This window comes from Sprattus sprattus (assembly GCF_963457725.1).
Source record: "Sprattus sprattus genome assembly, chromosome: 4".
NCBI lineage: Eukaryota > Metazoa > Chordata > Actinopteri > Clupeiformes > Clupeidae > Sprattus > Sprattus sprattus.
This window is the reverse complement of record NC_137923.1, coordinates 22,129,980-22,152,343: the sequence shown is the minus strand read 5'-3', so window position 1 is coordinate 22,152,343 and position 22,364 is coordinate 22,129,980.

Below are 22,364 nucleotides of genomic sequence, written 5' to 3'. Positions count from 1 at the left end.
TGCTATGAAAACACCAATGAGCGACACAGGACAAAGTTTATATTGGGAGCTAGGGCAGTTGTAAATGTGCCCCACGAAATCTGCCTGGCAAAAAAAATCAAAATAATTCATACAGATCATACTTACACCACTAACGTTACTGCTAGTTAGCTATAGCTAGTTTTCTACTGTTTTGGAAGCAGCCCCTGTGTTTCATGTTGCAGCCTGAAATAATTCCTGTTTATAAGACAACATTTTACATACGTTTTCAAGATTTAGCTGCATGATTTGTTGCTGTTATTTATTTAAATCGGCTCAGGCACCGAAATCTGCTTGACATTTCGGTCCGGGTGCGTAACGGTATAGGAATGTCTTTTTCCACCGCGAATTTCGCGATCTATGGAAGGTTTAAGATGGTCTAGAACGAAAAGGATATAGTATGTGTGTGCTACATTTTTTACAAGTCCAGTACCGAATCACTGGGGTTTCGGTTTTTCTGGACCTGAACCTAAACGTTTTTACAATTCCAGAACCGGTCCAGCGTACCGGTACGCATCTCTACTTGGAAGTAATATAGGGGAGGGAAGTAAAGATCAGTCTGCTGTAGTCGACCTGCTGTGAGCAATGAAAACTTCCAAATATCCTGCAGACCCAGGGAAATGACATCATTTATCCATATGGAGGGTAAAATGTAATCACTGTCAGAGGGTGTTGTCTTCTGTGCCAGGTTTATTTCGCGACCTCATAAAGACGCGGCTTACAATATGCAATATAGCCTTGTTTGGGAGAGCACTTGAATCATCTTTTCTGCATCAGCCTGCAACACATATAAAGCTATTGCATGTGGAGAAATGTCTGTGATGAAGTCTTAATAACAATGTCTGGGAGGGTTTGCGGGAAAGATCGACAACAAAGAAAATCCATTTGGAGAGGGAAACAAAGATTCAAGGCAATGTTTTGTGTAGGAGTAACTTGGTGGGCTCGGACCTGAGCTCTATATCTTTTTTGTGTGTGTTCCTTTTCAACTTCTTTGCATGTCAGTGTGATGGATTTATTACTGTAGAGGCAGAGCAGAGTTATTTTGTGGTGTGGTTGTGGGCACTTTGCAAATGCACATGGTAACAATCTCGCTGGCTCCAGTGCATTCTCAAAGTGCTCCATTTCACTCATGTGTTTCCCGCGTATTAGCATTTTCACACTGGAAACCGCCCACTCATTGCAGCCCCACACATTTCAAATTGGCTCATGATAACAGTCGGCCCAGCGACGGTGCGTTCAAGTAAAGGCATGTGACACTATCTGGCTATTACTATGCAAATCGATGGTCCTTTTCACCTGAGCGCTATTTCATAATGTAGTATTATCTGACAGGGCAAGGCAGGCCCAGCAGCAGCTCTCTAGGCTTCATATTCTGGTAAGAGTACAGCCCAGGTGAGCAGAGCTGCACTGGCCTTCCTCAGAAATCTTGCAGGCTGGTTTTCATTTGGTTCCTATTTTGTTTAGCATTTTACCCTGAGTGAAAAGCTATTAAAAAAGCACAGGCGTCTTAAATGCGATCATTCTGATAGAGCTCTAAGAATTATAGCGACTTGTCAAGTACTTCCCGGACAAAATTACAGATGCTTGTCTAAACTGTAAAACACCATTTCCGTTGCCAATTTCATTTGTGTCACGGCTCAATTAACATTGTTTACTTAAGTGCTGACTGTGGAATTGAAGCATTACAAGAGGCCTTGAAGATTAATTTGCAGTCTAACTCATCTGTATAATTAACTTTTTCTTAAAGACACATACTAGTCCATTCACAGCTCAAAGCAATCTATGTAATGCACAGCCATGAACAAAACATCGCACACAATGCCTCAGAACAAGATGACAATACACAGCTGTGCGCAAGAGTAAAGAATAGTCAGTTTGAATAACACAGTAAACAAAGGACGCCCATGTTATTACATCTGGACACACCATATAATTTAGCTAAGTACTGATGAGATACCAGCCTTGAAGATAATCCAACCTATGTCCATGATGGCAGGCTGTTTAGTGTTTATGGCATCTGCTTGCTCGGGTAATAGACTGACTTCTGGCCGTACAGAGAGGCAAGCTCTCTGTGATGGAATGCCTCATGTGGGGCACCAGATGCTTATGGCTAGGCCTCCAACATGGTTAAGGCACATTAAAGCACCACATGATGGTGTTCAGAAGGTGTATGGGTAGGACAACTGATCTATAACTGTTTTTGACTTGATGGAGGTCAAATGTGTCCAATGATGGTAACTGACTGAATTGTACGTATATATGTTTGTGTCAAGGGGCCATGTCAACCCATACCATAACCAGTCATTACATGTATAGCACCACCTAGTTAAAAATTAAAAAGCAAAAATTAGGTGTTTTAATCGAATATATGTCAAAGTGCTCGAAAAATTACCAAATTTGCCAGGGACATCAAGCATGTTCGGTAGAGTTTTTGTCCATGGATGGAGCACGATGGCTCTGTTGCCAGTGCTTGCCACAAAACACAAAGTCTCTTATAACTCTTGCGTACATTGTTTGATACAGAGAAAATGTCTTAGGGTGGACGCTGGATTCAACCCAAACACGTTCATATGCCTGACTGATATCACCTATAGCGCCACCTGTTGGTGGTTGGAAACTTCACTTTGTTTCCACACCTATTTATGTGACCTGTTTTAACAAACTACATTGCAAAAGAAAAATATACCAAAACAATCCACAAAAAAGTAGTACACAAAACATTATATAACCAAATCATCAAAATCTATCACAAATAAATCCTTTAATACATAAAAATGACACACAAGCAATTTACACACACAAAACACACAAACACACTGACAACCATAACTCATTCTGTGCCAAAACCTACTGAACAGTTCGGCGGTCATATTTTGTAACGCTTTGCGTTACGTCTAGTTATTTATTCTAAGTAGTCTTACTTATAAAGGTCTGAGATAAGTTGAGTAATTAAGGAACATTACCAGCCTGCCACAGTTCCAAAATAACGCTGTTATTTTAGTAATTATTGACAGATTCTCTAAAAGCCTGTTGCTTTATTCCCTTACGCAAACTCCCGTCTGACTGCCAAACTGACATTTAACCATGTGTTCCAAGTCTTTGGTCTCCCCCATTGTGTCAGAATGAGGTCCCCAGTTCTCCTCCAGGGCGTGGCGGGCGTTCTGTAGACTCATCGGGGCAACTGCCAGTCTCTCCTCTGGCTTTCATCCCCAATCCAATGGGCAGACCGAGAGGCTCAACCAGGAGCTCGAAACCAGCCTGAGGGGACTAGTCTTTTCAGTGCCGGTTCCAGCCAGAACAGGAGGAGGATATTGTGGTGCCCTCCATTAAGCTCTTCATGAGACGGTGTAGGAGGACCTGGAGAAGGCCCTACTGTGCATCTCCGGGATAAACTGATCCCAGGCAGACCGGCGTACGAGACCTGCCCTGTCTTTTGGCCCAGGACAGAGCGTATGGTTGTCCTCATGGGATATCCCCTTACAGGTAGAATCCCGCAAGCTTGCTCCCCGGTTCATCGGTCCTTTCAAAGTAGTTTGCAGGATCAACCCCGTCACCTACCAGCTCCAGTTTCCTCGCTACCTAAGGATTAACCCCACTCTTCACGTCTCTCTACTGCGACCTCTGCTCTCCTCCTGCCTGGTTCCTGCTTCTATAGTTCCTCCTGCTCAATCATCGGAGGCCAACCAGCCATCACGGTTCGCCAGTTGCTTGACTCTCGTCAGGTGTGCCGTGGGGTACAGTATCTGGTGGACTGGGAAGGCTACGGCCTGGAGGAACATTCATGGGTCCCAGCCCAGGACATCTTGGATAAAGTTCTAATCAGAGATTTTCTTCAAGGGCATCCTGATCGTCAAGGGAACGTCAGGAAACCTCTCTAAGAGGGGGGGTCCTGTCATGATTTGGGACATTCGTGGCCTCTGTAGGCCGAATGAAGAAAAGACTCTAGTCATGTTGTGACAGGTGTTTTATTTGTTTACTTCCTGCTTTTTGTCTGGGACAGCCGTGGCCTACTGGTTAGGGTTTCAGGCTGGAAACCGTAGGGTGGCTGGTTTGATCCCCGACCAGTAGGAAAAATGTGGGCGGGGAAAGTGGTAGACCACTGCTCCCCCATGCCCACATCCACGGCTGAAGTGCCCTTGAGCAAGGCACCTAACCCATTGCTCACTGCTCCCTGGGCGCTGCCAAAGGCAGCTCACTGCTCCAGGTTAGTGTGTAACCTCACTTCACTGTGTGTGTGTGTCACTTCCCTGGATGGGTTAAATGCAGAGGTGGATTTCAGAGTGTGTGTGTCTACACCACCTCTGCCAAAGAGAGGACTTTCACCTTCACTTTTGCTTTCCTGCCACTTTCTGTGTCACCTGCTAGTTAGTTGGTCACAATAAACTCAGGTATTAATACCTGGCTGATTTTGTAGCTCATTACTGCATCTTTGGTTTCGAGTTCTGCTCAAGTGAGTTGAGTCTTGGGTTCTTGTTTTTCTATCAAGATTTGTCTTTGATTTCCAGCACGCTGGAATCTACTTGAGTTGTTTTTGTACATTTTTTGGAAACCTCTAGTATTCTGCTTAATTTTTACCGTTGCTACTTTTGTTACTCTCTGTTTTTTAATATGCTGAAAATATCTTAAGCCTCTGAGAGTTAAGGATAGTTAGTCTTTTATGGCTATTTTTGGATAACTTAGGAAAAAACCTTCCCTTAAAAACTCAAGATTAACCATCAGGTTAGTCAACAACAACAACAACAACAACAACAACACAATTATAAACGGTTTCCATTTGTTCAGTCTGTTGTCCATTTAAGCAGTTCCTTGACTGACTAGGCTGTCCCCAACATGGTCGTCTTATCCATCTCAGTGTACCTGTTGATCCTCCAGTTCACATGCGGCCGCTCTGAGGCCACAGAGCCCTGGGGAGAGATCACTCTTCAGCCATCACAGGGGCCCAATATACGCCGATCACATAACAGTCCCCTGAGACACCATGAAAACTGAGATGTGTTTTTGGTCAAATATATAAAAAGGGAGAAAGTGATGAACCGGCACTTTTTTTTCCGTGTGATTGTCCTAAGGGTTTGTTACATTTTGGTTCTGTGTGGACATTTGTAGCAGGTAGGATGGCAGGTAAATAAACCAGAATGTATCATTAACAAATGAAGAGTGAATAAATACTGAAAAGGCATTCTCTTTAGCATACAAGGGTACTGTTAGTCTGCAGCTCGCTAACTACATTATGTCAAAATAGACAAATGGGCTGGCATTTTGTCAAAGGAGACACTCAGAGAATGGGAAACCAGAGAGAAAGGTGAAAGAGTGAGTGGAAGGGGAAGAGAGAGAGAGAGACTGTCCCTAATTTTATTCATGAACATTAAGGCACTGTTAAAAGGGGCTGTTTGAATAAGTGAACTCCAACGGTAAGTGCCCCATCAAATGCACCTCCTGCACAAATCTGATCAGCAATGGTATACATTGTCTCCAACCTGCACAAGAGAAATAAAAATGGTTTCCCCAGTTCCCCATTCCTCTCCCTCTCTCCCTTTCTGTATCTCTCATCTGTCTTTCTCTCGTGTAACGGTCAGGATGTTATGTGTACACCAACAAGCCAACTTTAATACCTAACCTGAAAGTGATAGGTCTTGTGTGGTGTTAATTAAGGTAATGCAAGGCTCTGCATCTGAAACTGTAACTAATCGGCTCTGTATCAGCTGATTGCACCAACAAAGCCCAACAAGCTTGTTGATGAATGGCCATGGTATTCAGAGTTATAACCCCTCCAAATATATCATAGCCCCCTTCAGCGGCCTTGCCAGTGTGTGCAGCATGCAGGCACCGCAAATAATTAATTTACAGGTTAAGTAACTGCCATTAAGAATTCTGAAACAATTTGCTATTAAGGAGAATGAGTTAAAGGGGTCGCTTGAATTGAACATAGTGTGCCCTAGCTGATGCATCATTGCAGTATGGAGTCCAGAAAAGCTCAGAATTGCATTACAAGAGGAGTCATTGATTCCTCTTGTTCCAAATCAGTCTAACAACACCAAACAACGACTGACATTGAGTTGTGCAACGGGATTGAGCTGTATTTGAGTTGGAGAGTAAATGCAGTCACCTCTTTTCATATTCAACATCATGCACAGGCCCATCCACAAAGAGTCGATTTTTATTTAATTATGTAATGTAATTTTGCTTATCTGGAGTGAAATGCAAACCCAACTGTCCTTCTCACTTACATCAGAGTGAGGGGAGGATCAATTACACTGTCTTCTTTAGTCAGGATTTGTTTATTAGATTATACCAAACAAATTCATTTACAAATTGCTCATTGGGGTCCAATACGAATGCTTGCCAGTTGCCGGCCCACCCATGCAACTGCCGTCACCTGTGCACACGTACGGCTAGGTCATGTAAATTCTCAGAAACAGCTGACAGCAGCAGACCCTCAAGCTGATAAAAGTGCAAACCTGAAAATGCCACAGTGTTGAATTGGGTGAATTGGGTTCTCTTGTTTGTGCAGGTGGTAGACGCTACTGACAGATTCAATCCAATGTTGTGTATTTATATAGCGTCAATAACAGTTGAAAATGTCTCAAGGCTCTTTACAGAGGCCAGACCCTAGTGGGCAGCTGGAAGCAGAGGGTCCCGCAAGTGGATCAGGTGGAAAAACTGCAACAGCATCACAGTAGAAATCCTAGAGTATTGAGTAAGAGGGAAAAAAAGAGACAAAGTGAGTGGGCAGAGTTAGGTTGCTTTAAATGCGCATATATAATTATAGGTTATGGTGACGAGGAACTATATTATCTCAGCCATCACCATTTGCAGGTAAAGGTCCTACTTTATGGGAAAGAAACGACAAAGGTAAACAGAATATTAGTCATACACAGAAAAAGGCTTCACATGCATATCTCGGTGTCTAAATGATGCACTGCCTAATGATTAAAATAGATCTCTATATTCTATGACATGCCACAGGCTATCCAGAGTAAGGGGAGGGGGTAGGGAGTAACCTCCTTGGGGGCAGGAGCCCGGATTAGAGTAGGAATTGGACGCGAACTCAGGTTAGGATAAGGAAAGGGATTGGGGGTGAGAGAGCCCACTTGGATTACAAACCAGATTAAGCTGGAGGGAGAATCTGGAATATGAACCCTGGTCACTTTATAGAATCAAAGAGAACAACAAGAAATGTGGCATCTCCGTCAGTATCAACAGCATGGCACATTATAATATAGGGAAGTCTTAGGGTCTCACTTATTCACATAAGACACCTGGTAAGGGTGACACAAACACTAATACACCAGGAGAACTGCACAGGGCATTTAAATGTAACACGCTGACTCATAACTGCTAACAAAAATACACGTTGACAATAACTTAAGAGAGGAAGTACAATTGGGCCTATACTTGAAATGGAGCATTACTCACCGGATCTACAAACAAACACTAATTTTCAAGATTATGGGGCAAAACGTACGTAACGGGGGACTTACTCACCACAAACATAAGAGCGCACGCACCTGCAGCGCTTCAATATAGACAGACAAAGGCTAAGAATAAGAAGAAGAGGCTGACCTGCAGGAAGGAACTGAGCTGCTTTGGTATTACTTTCTCAATTATTTTTCACAGAAAAAGGAGGTTGGATATAGGTCTGTAAATAGCCAGGTTATCAGGATCAAGGTTAGTTTTTTTTATTTGAGGGAATTTGAGATGGTTTGATCACTGCTTTGAGAGATGAGTAGCTGAAGCGTCAGCGGAAGTGTCAGCCCTCGTGCTTAGCCCTTTTCGTGTGAAGACCTTTATAGGTAAAGACCTGTCAGTCTACCTGTGCAAGTCCTCCGAAACAAGGACCAGGAACAAGGTAAACCTAATGACTCTGCCATAGCCATGTGTCAGTGCAGCATCTCTGTTATCACTGGTTGTCTCAGAAGGTCTCAGCACAACAGAAGGCAGCGCAACCTGGGCAACCTCCACTCACTTCAACGAACCTTATCTGCTATAACCTCCTTCTATGTTGGCCTGTGGAACTGGAAATCTGCAGTCAACAAAGCTGATTTAATTTCAGGCTATGCCAACCACCTTTCCTTAGAGCTCTTAGCTCTCACTGAGACATGGATTAAAACTGAAAACAATGCTACCCCGGCAGCACTCTCCACCAACTAGGCATTCTCCCATACTTCCTGGCCATCTGGTCCCGGAGGTGTGACGGGGCTCCTAATTTCCAACAACTGGAAATTCACTCCACTGCTGCCTTCAAACAGGTAAGCCTCCTTTGAAAATCATGCAATTATCGTAACTGCTCCGGTTAAAGCTTATGTGGTCATCATGTACCGTCCACCAGGACAACTAGGGGACTTCTTTCATGAGCTGGACACCCTGCTGTGATCTATCCCTAAGCATGAGTATCCAATGCCCATCCTTGGCGACATGAACATCCACCTAGACAACCCCAACTCAGCTGACTTTCGGACCCTGATTCACTCTTTCGACCTACAACAGGTCCTTACTCTTCCAACTTACAAAGCGGGGAAATGGTCTTGTTCCGGCACAATCTTCACAACCTCATTCCCACCCACTTCTCCTCTCTGGATTCTTCTGCTCTTTCACCTTTAACCACTTTCTCCTCACTAGGTGTCAATGATGCCACAGAATTTCTCTGCTCCACTCTGAGCTCATGCCTGGATAGTTTGTGTCCACTTTCCTACAGCCCTGTTTGATCTACCCAGTCTCATTCATGGCTGAGTGATACCCTTCGAACGCAGCAAGCTACTAGACACTGCTGACCTCCTTCTCATCCAGCCAGGGGCGCAGATAGCACTGGGGACGGGGGAAACATGTCCCCCCCAGATTCATAGTGACCCCGATGCATCCCCACCACTCTCCCTACGTAAAGTGACAATCATCAGTAAATAACTCTGCACAGCTGATTAGGCAATGTTATCGTCCCCCGAGTTAAAAAATCCCATCTGCACCGATGTATCCAGCATCACTGCTGCTAAGAAGACTTTTTTCAATGACAAGATCAACGGTGCAACTGACACTCAGAAACTATTCTCTACCTTCAAAACTCTACCCTACCGTCCTCCTCCTCCCCCAGCTACCAACCTCAGTGCTGATACCTTTGCTTCCCTTTTCACAGAGAAAGTGGCAGCCATCGGGAAGCAATTCAACCAACTGTCTCCTCCCCCTAAGGACACAACCATCAATGACTCATTGTTTCCTTCTTTCACCCCTCTCACTGAGAGTGAGGTCTCCAAAATCCTAACAGGAAGCCGTCCTACTACATGCCCGCTGAACCCAACTCCCATCCAACATCCTTTAAGCCATATCACCTGCTGTCTTACCGGTAATCACACAGGTGATTAATGCTTCATTTAATTCTGAAACATTTTCTTTTTTATTCAAAGTGGCTCAGGTAACACAGTTGGTTAAGAAGCCGTCTCTAAACCCCACTCAGGTGGAAATCTATCGGCCGGTCTCACTTCTCACGCTCCTATCTAAAACCATTGAGAGAGCAGCTTCCAATCAGGTCACAGACTTCCTGTCAAGGAACAATCTCCTTGATCCAAACCAGTCTGGATTCAAAAGCGGTCACTCCACAGAAACAGCCCTGTTGTCTATGACGGAGGCCTCAAAAACAGCTAGAGCAACAGCTCAATCCTCAGCCCTCATCCTGCTTGACTTATCAGCTGCGTTTGACACAGTCAACCACCGCATTCTTCTGTCTATACCAAGGCTGCCCAGATTTTTTTGGGCCTGCGCTCTGGTCACAATTAGAGTCAGAACGTCATTTATTAGATAGCATTTTGACCCATTTCCCAGGGTCTCTGTTTTAACTCAGACTAGTTGCAGTTTTCGCTTGGCCACAGTTTAAACATTGTTTTAGATGGGTCAAGGGGGGGCGCTATTGACCTTTTGTCAATACAGATCCATATCTATGGTTATCTAGTTTCTATGCTAGCTAACTAGCTAGCTAAGGAAACTTTTAATAACTTTAAACTATTTAAATAGAGGAGCTCCATTTGCATGACATGATAGCTAGTTATCTAGCTGATGTTATAGTCTCCACATTTAACGTATACATTTATATTCGGAAAAGGGAGAAACCCTCAGGGTGCCTGTGCAACTTCGTATGAACGAGTTCATATTCACGAGTTAAAATTCATACATGTCAACACGATTTCCTCACAAGCCAGCAGCTGCCAACTGTAAGTACCTAACCTATGTGTGTGTAAAGAATGTTCATATGAAATATGAGTTCAATGTGCAAGCTTCCAATTGAATGGTGATTTAAAGATACTCTATCTGAGTTGGGGCACTTTCAGTTGAGATCATGGCATGACGTTCTCTCGCTACAAGTTTCACCTGTTGGTGTTGGCGTAACAAATGTTTGTGGAGGTTGCTTGTGGAGTCAAGTGCAGTCGAGAGGCGCTTGTCTCCAGGGCACAGCTTACAGGTAACTGTAAGATTTTAATATCTTCCATGTGTATGTCCTAAATAGATTATATTAAATTAGTATGATGTGTTAATAAATGTTTATTTTTTTGACCTGAAGCAAATGTTATCTTTCCCCATTGTTTTCTTCTTGGAGTATACCAGAATGCTTAATTAACGAACGATGTTAAAATCACCAAAAAATCCGGGGGGGGGGGGGGGGTAGGGGGGGTACCCCCATACCCCCTACCTTTTTCAGCCCTTCTGAGTTTGCAGGTATGTTTATAATGTTAATGTTAATTGGGTACAAATATGCAATACATTTCAATGTAATGGGGCATGACCTAATATGAAACCCTTGGCCCGCCACTCCGACTAATATTTGGCCACTGACAAGAAAGAATTTGGCCACCCCTGGTCTAAACAGTCAAGTATGGGTATTTCTGGTAAGGCACTCTCCTGGTTTGAACCTCACTGGGCGCTCTTTCAACGGGTCATGGCAAGGTCAGCTGTCTGTACCTCACCGCCTCACCACAGGGGTCCCCCAAGGCTCGGTGATGGGACCACTTCTCTTGGCCATGTACACCACCTCGTTGGGCCCTATCATCCGCTGCATGGTTTTTCCTATCACTGCTTTGCTGATGATACTTAACTGTATCTGTCTTTCCCTCCCGACGACACCACCGTCTCTGCGCGGATGTTGGACTGTCTCGCTGATATATCCACATGGATGAAAATCACCACCTTCAGCTGAATCTGGCAAAAACTGAACTGATGGTCTTTCCAGCCAAACAGGTCATCCGGCACAACATCAATATCAATATTAACTCCGTATCTCTTGTTCCTTCCAAAACAGCAAGAAACCTAGGGATCATTATTAATGGCCAACTGACTTTTACTGACCACATTGCATCTGTCTCCTGGTCATGCCGCTTTGTTTGCACTATTCAACATCCACAAAATCAGGCCGTACCTAACCCAGTAGGCCACCCAGCTTCTGGTGCAACTTTCCCGCCTTGACTACTGCAATGCTCTCCTTACGGGCCTGTCGGCATGCGTGGTGAAACCACTACAGATGATCCAGAACACGGCGGCGCGTCTGGTGTTCGACCTACCAAAGATGACATGTCACCCTGCTACTCATTGAGCTCCACTGGCTGCCTGTAGCTGCTCTCATTAAGTCACTTATGCTTGCCTACAGAGTGATAGCTGGTTCTGCTACCACGTACTTAAATGCTCTTGTAAGGGCAACTGTTACACCAAAGATGCTGCGCTCATCTAGGGAGCGTCGTTTGGCACTGCTGTCTGTGCAAGTACGGCAATCTAGGATATTCTCATTTTTAGTTCCACGTTGGTGGAACGAACTGCCTAGCACTACCAGAGCAGGGGCGTCCCTCTCTTCCTTCAAGAAGCTCTTAAAGGCCCAACTCTTCAGAGAGCACCTCCTTTCCTAACTTGCACTTCGACTAGTACTTAACTTGCACTTACAGCAGTTACATTCCTGCACTTCTTTTTTTAATTTCTTATGTAAAGTAGTATTTACTGTTACACTAGGTCTCTATTGCTCGTAGCTTGACTGTTCTCTCCCTTCTACGTCGTTTTGTACAAAAGCATCTGCTAAATAACTAAATGTAATGTAAAGGAGTACTACACAGCGCTTTGCCCCAGACTTACCATTTTCCAAGGGAGGCCAGCCACAAGGCCAACTCATTGTTATTCCAATCCTTGCCTTTATTAATATGTCTTCCCAGTTGAAGAATTACTTCCAAAAGAAACGCTCTTGTTCCAGCAGTGATGAATGTCTCCATGCACTTTTACTTGGACAACAACAAAATAGCCTGCTTGCTTATGAAAGCCTCCACAAGTACAGAAGAAGGTTTGGAAACGAAATGAATGAAATGACTGGAGAGAGAATGGCAGCAGTATCGGTGAAATGCAAGGACAGAAAGTGCCACTCTCACAGCAGTGGATTTCTTTTTCTCTCACCATACTTATTCATTATGTGTTTGTGTGAGTCTGCTGCTGCAAAAAGGCGCTCTGGTGCACTTTGATTGTATGGAAGATCTTCTCCCTTGATGAGCCATTTTTTTCCCTTATACAGTAAGTTGTTTTATTACCAAACTACTTAGAAGAGCATCTTTGATGGAACAAAGAACTCCAATGGTGACAGACTCCCGGTTTGTGCTGATAGCTTCCTGAGGACAACTGGGATATACGGATACATGTATCACGTAATCTCCATTTCTCCATGCGCAAATGACATGCACAGAGCTCACAGATCTACTAACACTGAAGTTACTCACATGAATCCCCTTTGTCTCCACATGTGCAAAAGAATAGGAGGCCCATGAGATATGTGTTTAGGTTGTGATAATGACAGATGAAATAGCCCAAATCGAATTGTTTGTTATTCATGGCCACATGTCCATGAAATCCCCAAACAGTCCATGTTATCGAGGAAAGTAAATGGGATAGCATATGCTCCTGGAAAAATAATATAAGGACATGGAATCTCATTTTCTAAAATGCTGTCATGTCAATGTTTTCAGACTACCAGATGTCCACAAACTGCTAACTGAGCTGGTTACTTACTTTTCAGGAGAGTTTGGTCTGCCAAAACTTTGACACAGTCCCAAGTCCCAAATTTCTGCTTAATTTCTCAGGGTCTCTGAATAGTTTCAGAGATAAGGGCAACAGCTCCATCTACAGTGGCTAACCAGAGAGTAGTTGTGGAGTATCAGTAAGGACATCACTAGTGCCACCACTCTTGCCTGCAGAAAATAACATGATGACTCAACGATTCATTAACCAGTAACAAACAATGTTCATGATTAAATAATTAGTCAATTATTATGATAATTGCAGCTGACAACATGGCAGTTTTAGTCAAATCTGGATTCAGCCATGTTGTCGTAAACAGCAAAAAGTAATGCATGGTAAATAACTGTGTAGTGAATAATTTAACTTTCCTTTTCCTATAACGGCAGTTAAGAAGCTATTGCATTTTTAATCCAATGGGAGCAAATCGTGCATTGCCTGCATTTCAGGGGCATTAGCAAATGTATGTTCATTAAAATATACTGAAGGGAAGATAAAAAAAGAATATTTTGTAGTTTAAGTGAAAAGTCTAAAGTCGGTCGCCCTGGAGACCAATATCATGTCAAGCTGCTGCCACTTAGCTCAGTTGTTTTTTTCTCTGCATGGGGACGATTCTGAGAGGCAGTGAGACAGAACCCACAATCCTCCTCAGGGACTCAATTAGATTCCACATGTCAAAGGGAGACTCTCTGTGTCTTATCCCTGCATGCCAGGTTAATTGTGGCCATTTGTTTCTTCTCCAAGATGCGACCCACCACACATTCCAGTTTATAAAGGCTTGATGAGGCCGCAAGTTTCCTGGTATCAAATCTTTTGGGAGAAGGACATGAGATTTAGTGTGTAGAGGGAAGTACAGGCCATTGATTTGGAGGCCTTGTCCACAGTGGCTTCATTGTGGCTGAGCAATGAGCAACAAGTTAACAAGGACCCCATGGTACCCTCAGTGTAGCCTTGAAGCAAACTGAAACACGCATGAACAAACCCACCACAGCCATGAGCAGATGTGAGCATAATTTCCGTATTCTGACACATAGGCCTATTGAATTAACTATTTAGAGGACTTTTCTCAATAAAACATGAAGCTTACTTGGGGGTGGAGCGACCTGTGGAACCTGAACTCAATTTAACACAGGTGTATGCCACAGTGAACACAGATACATGGTGGATGAAAGAATTTCATAGAGGAATGCATCTCAAATAGTGTGTGTGTGTGTGTGTGTGTGTGTGTGTGTGTGTGTGTGTGTGTGTGTGTGTGTGTGTGTGTGTGTGTGTGTGTGTGTGTGTGTGTGTGTGTGTGTGCGTGCGTGTGTTCGTGTGTTCGTGTGTTCGTGTGTTCGTGTGTTCGTGCGAGGGGGAGTCAGGATGTTCTCAGGCTAATTAATACATTGCTGGCTCTCCCTAGGGCTAACTCCTCTGAGTCTTCCATGTCAATCATGAAACATAATTATACCTTTTATATTATAAGCTTAACATACATGCAAAACATAACAGTATATCATGGTGGTAAAATGCTTTCTCTTGCTGTTTTCTCAAGCACCAGAAAGGCTCTTAACATAATGACAGGAGAAATTCATATCAGGCCTCAAGCAGATGTAAAAAACAGTGGTAGGCAAAGTAAGCCAAACCTCTGGGCATTCCATCATGGACAACATTTTCTGCCAATGCACGAAGCAACCTTTAATGCACCCCATGAGAAAGTATACATGAAATACACCACTCTCCTGCTCAAAAACGGATTCTGTTCCATCTCAAAATCAAACGCATCACGTCTCAGGCCACTGGAGAAGAGAGAGAGAAGGAGAGAGAGAGAGAGAGAGGCCACAGTGCTTTCCTCAAAGGACAGCCTGTTCTCACGAACTCGCTCCTTGTTATCCTCGGTCGGGGTCAAGACTGCATACAAATCTCATTACAAGATGCTAGCAATGTCAGTCTGCGCGCATGCACTCATCTCCCTTCAATCCCTTGCATGGCAGCATCAGAAGGGCATCACTAGCCCCGCATTAAATAAACTCAGGCACGATGCTCCCTCAAAGCCTTCGCAAGAGAGCTGGGTTATCCCCCTGTACAACTCAATTTTAGAAAGATGTTGCATTTCTAAAAGACACGTCGATGCATTTAGTATTGATCCGGCCGAGCCGTGACACAGATCATTCATCGATCCTGTAGAGCGGCGCTGGCCAGAGGAGGAAGGGACTTCAGTAATAGAGACTCAGGAGTGATTCTCAAGTGACCAATTAGAGACCTTGTCTCACTCGTGGTTTCATATCACGTCTCTTATAGGGGATTTGCATTGGATTTGTTTGTCACAAAGAAGCCTTCCAGAGAGCATATTAATTGGAGGGAATATACTGTACTTCAATCAATATTAATGTTTAAATGTATGTGTGTCTTTACAGTCTGACCTCAATGCATTTTGACTTGGTCCATTGCGCCAGTGGCTCTTGATCTTCACAACCAGCTTAACAAACAGGATGTTGTATATATGCAGATAAACACTGTTACCAGTTACATTTTCCTAAAAGGACATGAATGCAAAGACAAGCATGCTGACTCCTTAAGGAAAGTGGACCTCCACCATCTGACTCAGAAGTTGGGAGGACCCATGCACCTGCATTAAACATGTGAAGGAATCTTCACTTTCACAATGCATGTCACCGAATAAGACGGAGAAATGTTTATTAGTACTGCTTAAATTCAATTCTGTCTAGTTTTGGAAGGCTTAAACCAAAGCCATAGAAAAAAAAAACGTCCCTTCCCTCCGTTTCCTGGTTTTGATTTGTGACTCATTGTGATATAAAAACCTTGACTCATGCAAGGCCTCTGCACAACAAACACAACAAACTCTCAAATTAACTAAAGAAACTAAGAACAGCTGTGTTGTCAGATTCAAAGCTCACGATGAATACAATGATTTCGATGCCAAATTCTCTCCCCAGGGACTACATGTTACATGTTCCTACTTGGAGCCGCATGAAGCGGCTGTTTCCTCTGAGGCCATTCATTAGCAAATAAACTTTTCTTGTCATATTTCAAATTCCTTATCATACATGTTTCTCTGATGTGAGAAAAAAAAAACAGGGGGATGGTAGGAACTGAGAGAGATCTAATCGTTCTCTGTCCCACATCTATGCCAGGCTGTAATCTGATAACAGACAGGATCAACTTTTCCTTGGCTTTGATCCCAAATGCGTTTTGTAAAGAAGCAGGGGGCTCTGCCTAGGCTCTAGCATCCACACAGAGCCATTTTAGGATGAGTCACTGCGCATCCTTGGCAAACCCCTGAAGAACCTGAAGTCTCTGGGCTTTACATTTTGCAATTACACGAGGGAGTATCCTCACAATTATGTCAGTGAATATCAGAGAATTCCTATGATTTGAAGTAGATATCGGTATACCTTGCAATAGTTACTGATTATTTCAAGTCAGGAGGCTTAAATGACATTCAAGGTCACCTTCTGTGGTATAAAACGCACCTGTACCGACGGTTTCATTATTGATTTGCAATGTTTGGCATATTTAAATAAATATGAAGGAGCTTTGTAGCAAAGGGAGAGAGACGTCACCCCACCTGACTTCAAACCTGGCCTCAGGGGCTAACACTCTCTGGCCTGCCCATAATGCCAGAGGGCTAGGCTACTTGCTGTCGTAGTCAGAGCACATACATGTACACACCTGTAGTGATGGCACTTCATCTCAAGCTGTATACATGTATTTATGTATGTATGACTGTAACACAGTACAATATTGCCAAAACAGAAAACATTAAATATGCATGGGAAATAGAAGTAGACAAAGAATCAATTCAATAAGCAGGCAGATAACAACAATAATGATTAATTTAACTTATAACTCAACTTGAATATCAAAAGGGAAATACTTTAGACTGTGTACACACACTGAATAGGTGGATGGAAACAATGACTTCAGAAATTACCGTGAGGTGTCTGTACCAGCTTGAAATAAGCAGCTTTAACAAATATCACATATAAATGGTTATACATTGGATTAATTCCTTTTAGCTCAACTGCATTTGATTGAATTGAATCCAAATTGCATTATTGCAGAATTTCATAAAACCTAGATACGAACCTCAACCTTGAACTTGGGCTCTCTCTAAAATCAATTTACAAGCCAGTTAGACAAATGAATACAGACAGTTTTCATGATCATCAAATCATGGGATCCCTACTAAACAAATGCTTTGTGTGTGTGTGTGTGTGTGTGTGTGTGTGTGTGTGTGTGTGTGTGTGTGTGTGTGTGTGTGTGTGTGTGTGTGTGTGTTTGAGTGTGTCTATGTGGAGAGCAAAGTCTTTGAAGCATTCTGTTCAATAATTTCAAGATGTGTGACATACAGCACCACCAAAGTGTGTTGCATAGGGCTCTGATAGTGCAGAAATGGAATGTTGTTGACTAATTGCCTGAATGCACAGCTCATTGAACTGGTCTGAGCTGGGACAGCAGAGAAAGGTTATGAGCTTAATGTGAAATCAATAAGCTGACAGATTCTTTCCTGGCACATAGTGTGTGACCTTCTGGGTGGCACCTCTTCCATCACTGAAGCATGTTTTTCTACCCATTCTCCACCAACGACAGAGGTACTGTACAAAACTAGAGTGGAACGAGTTTAATCTGCCGCAAAATACTTCACCGTTCTGTCAGTTACACAGTTTTAACTCTCTTTTGATTGGACAAAAGCCTTGTCAAAAATATATGTTGTAGAAAATATGTCCCTACATAGAGTATTGTGTTTCTTTGTGGGCATAGAATTACAGTATTACATTAGGCCTGACCACTAAAGGACCAACACGTGATAAGGCCCAAAACTGAATTCACAATAATGAGAATACAATACTCGCTATGTTTAAAAATATGTAATCTATTCATTGTATTTTGAGCCTTTATAAATCAACTCCAAAATGTAGTAAGGTCTTACCCTACAATAAGAATAAAAACTCATTCTTGTCCATGAGATTCCGAAGGGGCCTATACGTAGTTCAGAGCAGTTTGCCCTTCCTTTATGAACTTTTTTGTAGACAGTATGCACTCTGTGCTTCGAAAGTAATACATTTGTTACAAAACCATGTTACACCACAATGGCTGGAATGGTTTCCGTTCGTAAAAGCAACTCCTTGAACTTTTGTACTGAGACTGATGCCTACAAAGGTTTAAGCAGTCTTTACTTCTGTGGAATTTATTCTGTAACCTGCTGAACTCACAGAATGTATTATACCAAGGCCTTTGCATGCACATCTTACTTGCAATGATTTAGCCCACGTATAAAATACATTGTTTCATATGAGCATAACGCTGACATCTACGAAGGTTCAAGCGACCTTTGCTTTCATGGACGGAATACTTTCTGTATTGAACCAAAGCCCTTTAGTGCACATCATACTTCCAGTAATCTAGCAAAACCGTGCGGACGAAGTGGACAAAATTACCACTCTGTGGTACGGAATTGTTATAGTGTAGCGCATTCTGCATTTTGTGCCACAGAAGTATAAATGTTGGCCCAGGACACGTACTGTATTATGAGGAACAATTGTGCTCTCTTCAATATTATGTGAACACAATGCTAAAACGCGTGTGCTTTCCATGGACTAAAGGGATTACAGTGTTACATGGCTTGGCCCCCACACTTCTTATGCTCTCTTTTATATGTGTAAAGATTATATACCATTTTTATATTTTCATATGCAATGTAAAATGTCTCCTTGTCACAATATGTTCATGTGAGTTATTAAAGAGGTGCAGAGTTAATTAAAATATTAAGGTCACTATTTCTGCAATTCACAATAAAAAAAGTGTCTGACTCCTGTGTCGTCGAGTCTTTCTTGTGGCAGTGGATGGTCCGAGTGTATCCCCTCCAAAGTGCACTAGAGAACCTGAGGGCCCTTGTGCTGCCACTGCACCATTATCCAGTTCATCCAGCTGATGGCCCATTCTGAGGCTGAGGTCAGCTGATTATGCCGGGCTAATGTTGGTTTTCATAAGTCTTCAAGGACACTTCAGAACACTCAATGCAAAACCTTTGGGGGAGGGGTGGGGGTACAAAGATCAGAGAAGAAAGGGAGAGAGAGAGAGAAAATTATGCCACTGAATTTTTGTATGATAAAAAACAGCCTATTATTTTAATGAACACCTGAAGATAAATCAAAAACTCTAACGATTTCTTTACAGGTCATAGAGGTACTTTAATAGTACTTACTGTATAGTAGTAGTGGAAGTAGTAGTTGTTGTGGTAGTGGTGGTGAAGATGGTGGTTGTAATATCATTACCATTTTTTATTTATAGAAACACAAAGAACAGCAGGCAGTTGTTATTCACTATAGTTTCTGCTGTCACAAAGTTCAGTAGAAAATGCAAATGACTTCGTCAGTCTGAAATTTTTAAGGCATTATATTCATTTCCTGTCCTTCCTCAAGGAGAGTTTCTTTTGGATCGATACCACAGGGAAGGCTGATGAATCATCTGGCATTTGGCTATGAGGGCATGTTTATGTGCTGAATGCATTATTAACCCACAGATTTATTGGTCCTGTTTACCAAGCCTGCATCGCATTGCTAAGAAAGGACTGGACTGAACCATAAAGGTCTTGGCCTCTTTCAAGTTTGCCAACAATACCTCCCCCTAGTGGGATGTTAGACTACAGCATGACATGACCAGCCTCGTCGTCTGATTATTACTATATGCATTTTTTACAAGTATCCATCTCTGTCGGATTGACATAACAGAAAATCTGCTTTTTTCAATGTAGCTCTCTTTGGTATTTGCCATCTCTGAACGAACAGTAAGTTAAGTGGTTTAAACATTTTCTATGTAGCCTGAATTAAAAATATATATCTTTTTAGATTATAGTTCATTCCAGATGTTGTGGCTTTTTATCTTAGATCCAAATATGCCACTACTGATTAAAAAAGCAGGATGAACGTTCTCAGGTGTACAAAAGTTAATTAAATGTTGTTCAAAGGCTCAAAGCGTGCCAGCCCTGTTTGTCTTGCATACAGTAATTAACACAAGAGAATCATTCTTTTTTATCTCCTTGCCCCACTAAACTGTCTTTCCCCACCATGACTGCTCTTATAATTTAACACAGACAAGAGCTCATAATTAAAATGCTTGAAGGTTATCAGAAAACATGTGACCTATGGGGAAGCTAAAGTAATGGGCTAATCTTGCATGGGTAATAATTAAGAGATCACAGAAGCCAGGAAAGCATCTATGACTCGCCGTCATTTGATGTGAAACCATGCAGTCAAAAGAGATTAGATATTTCCATGGCAACATGTATGTGCATTGTCCAATAGGAAATTCAAGGAGGTTAATAGGACTGAGAAAGTCTGTACCTGAGGGAATGATAGAAACAAGAGATTTGCTGCAGGACAGGGCAGATGGAATGCTGTGGATTCATTTTACAAGGACGTAATTTGCCAGCACTGGGTCCCCTGAACATGCTAGACGACCCACTATCCAACCAAACCCCTTTTGAGATGTAGTCTACAGAGGTTGGGTTTTCATGCAGTCCTTGGTTTGGGACATTGACTGTATACGTATACTCTATATTTATAGTCACTGGTTTTGGGAAATCGTTATTGTGTTCAAGCTTCTCCTAACTGGACTGACATTATGAATGTTGGTCACTCTGGCTTATAATCTGCTCAAAGAACACCTATGTGCCAGTTTACTAACAATTACACATCTTTAGTTCTGTTTAACTCTTGGCTAACCAGAAGGAGATGGGAAACTTGTTTCTGGGTACCCTAACTACATGACATACGAGCTGCCTGATCACATACTTTACATTGCAAACATCATTGCTGTCCAGATCTATGGCCATGGCTGTTTATGTGAATGATGTTACCTCCAGAAGACAAGGACCAGCACACTGCTGCTGCAGTCCTGCTACAGTCACTCTGAACCAGCAGATACCGTGCTCCCTGTGTCTCTGATTTAACTCCCCAAGGCAAGCACTAGCTTGAGGCTCGCATAGCTTTTGACTAGTCTAGAAAAATTGGTCGACGCACGCAAGGGGTGAAAAAGCACGCAAGGGGCACGCAAGAGGCTCTTGCACATGCGTGTCCCTGCGTTTCTCTAAAAACGCTTAACCATAAATTAGGTTTTAGTGGCCCACGCCTCCCTAACCCTCTGAGCCTCATCCTCTCATTCTTCTCCAGAGGGTGGTTATACAACGGTAATGAACCGCCTGACTCCACTGCCCCTAAATGTAAACTCAGAGTGGTCATGTAGCTACATTTGCCTTTAATCCCTGGATCTCATTAACTGTACCGAAGGAATACAGACTTCAATTTCAGCCACGAATCCCGCTTGGATTAATGGGGTTACAGCTTCAATGGCAAAGAGTGAGTCATTTTAAAAGACTGAGATAGTTTTACCGTTGAGCAAGTGAACTATTATACTGAGAAAACTCAAATCCACTCCGCTCTATGGACATGCATTCATTAGAAAACAACCACTGAAAAATGCAGTTTGTCCTGGGCACTGGTTCTCCACAGCAGATCCTCAGAACACTTATTTTCATAGCCTATTCATTTTATTTACCAAGCGCACAGGATATCGCTCAGGTTTGTGAAAGAACTGTGGATTTCCTGTTCTGTCCGAGCCTCTGAATATCTAACAGTCACATTTGGATTCAGCCTAGGGTTGCCACCTGTGTCTGACAAAAAACCGGGACATATTGATGACACGACATACCACGGCCCACCCATGGACGGATTATGAAACCATGGGCCCCTGGGCCTGGCCGTGTAAAAGGCCCCTAACTCTTCGCGCTGAAAAAAAATTCGGTAACACTTTCTATGAAGCCCAGCGTTATAAGGTCCTATAAGGACATTATAAGGGCCTTAATAATGACTTATAGCGATTGCTACAATGACTTATAGCTACTTTATAACTACGTATAATGTCTTCATGATGACTCATAATCACCTTTATGATACATTATATCAGTTCATTATGAATGGTTATAATTAAAGACGTAATAATGCATTATAAATATGTGACTGTCGGGTAACACTTGCTATGAAGCCTGCCTTTATAAGGTCCTATAAGGACATTAATGATGACGTTTAAAAGCAGCTATAAGTCATTGTAGCACTCTTTATAACTTTGTTTAGCATCTCCACAATTACTCATATCCACTGCTCTGAAACGTTATGTCAGTTAATTATAAATGGTTATAATCTAAGATAAAATGATGCATTATAAATATGTGATAATAGGTTTGTGTGGGTAATCATGAATCCTATGAAGCCTGCATATATGAAGCACTATAAGAACATTCATAATAGCTTTAAAAACTAGTTAAGTCA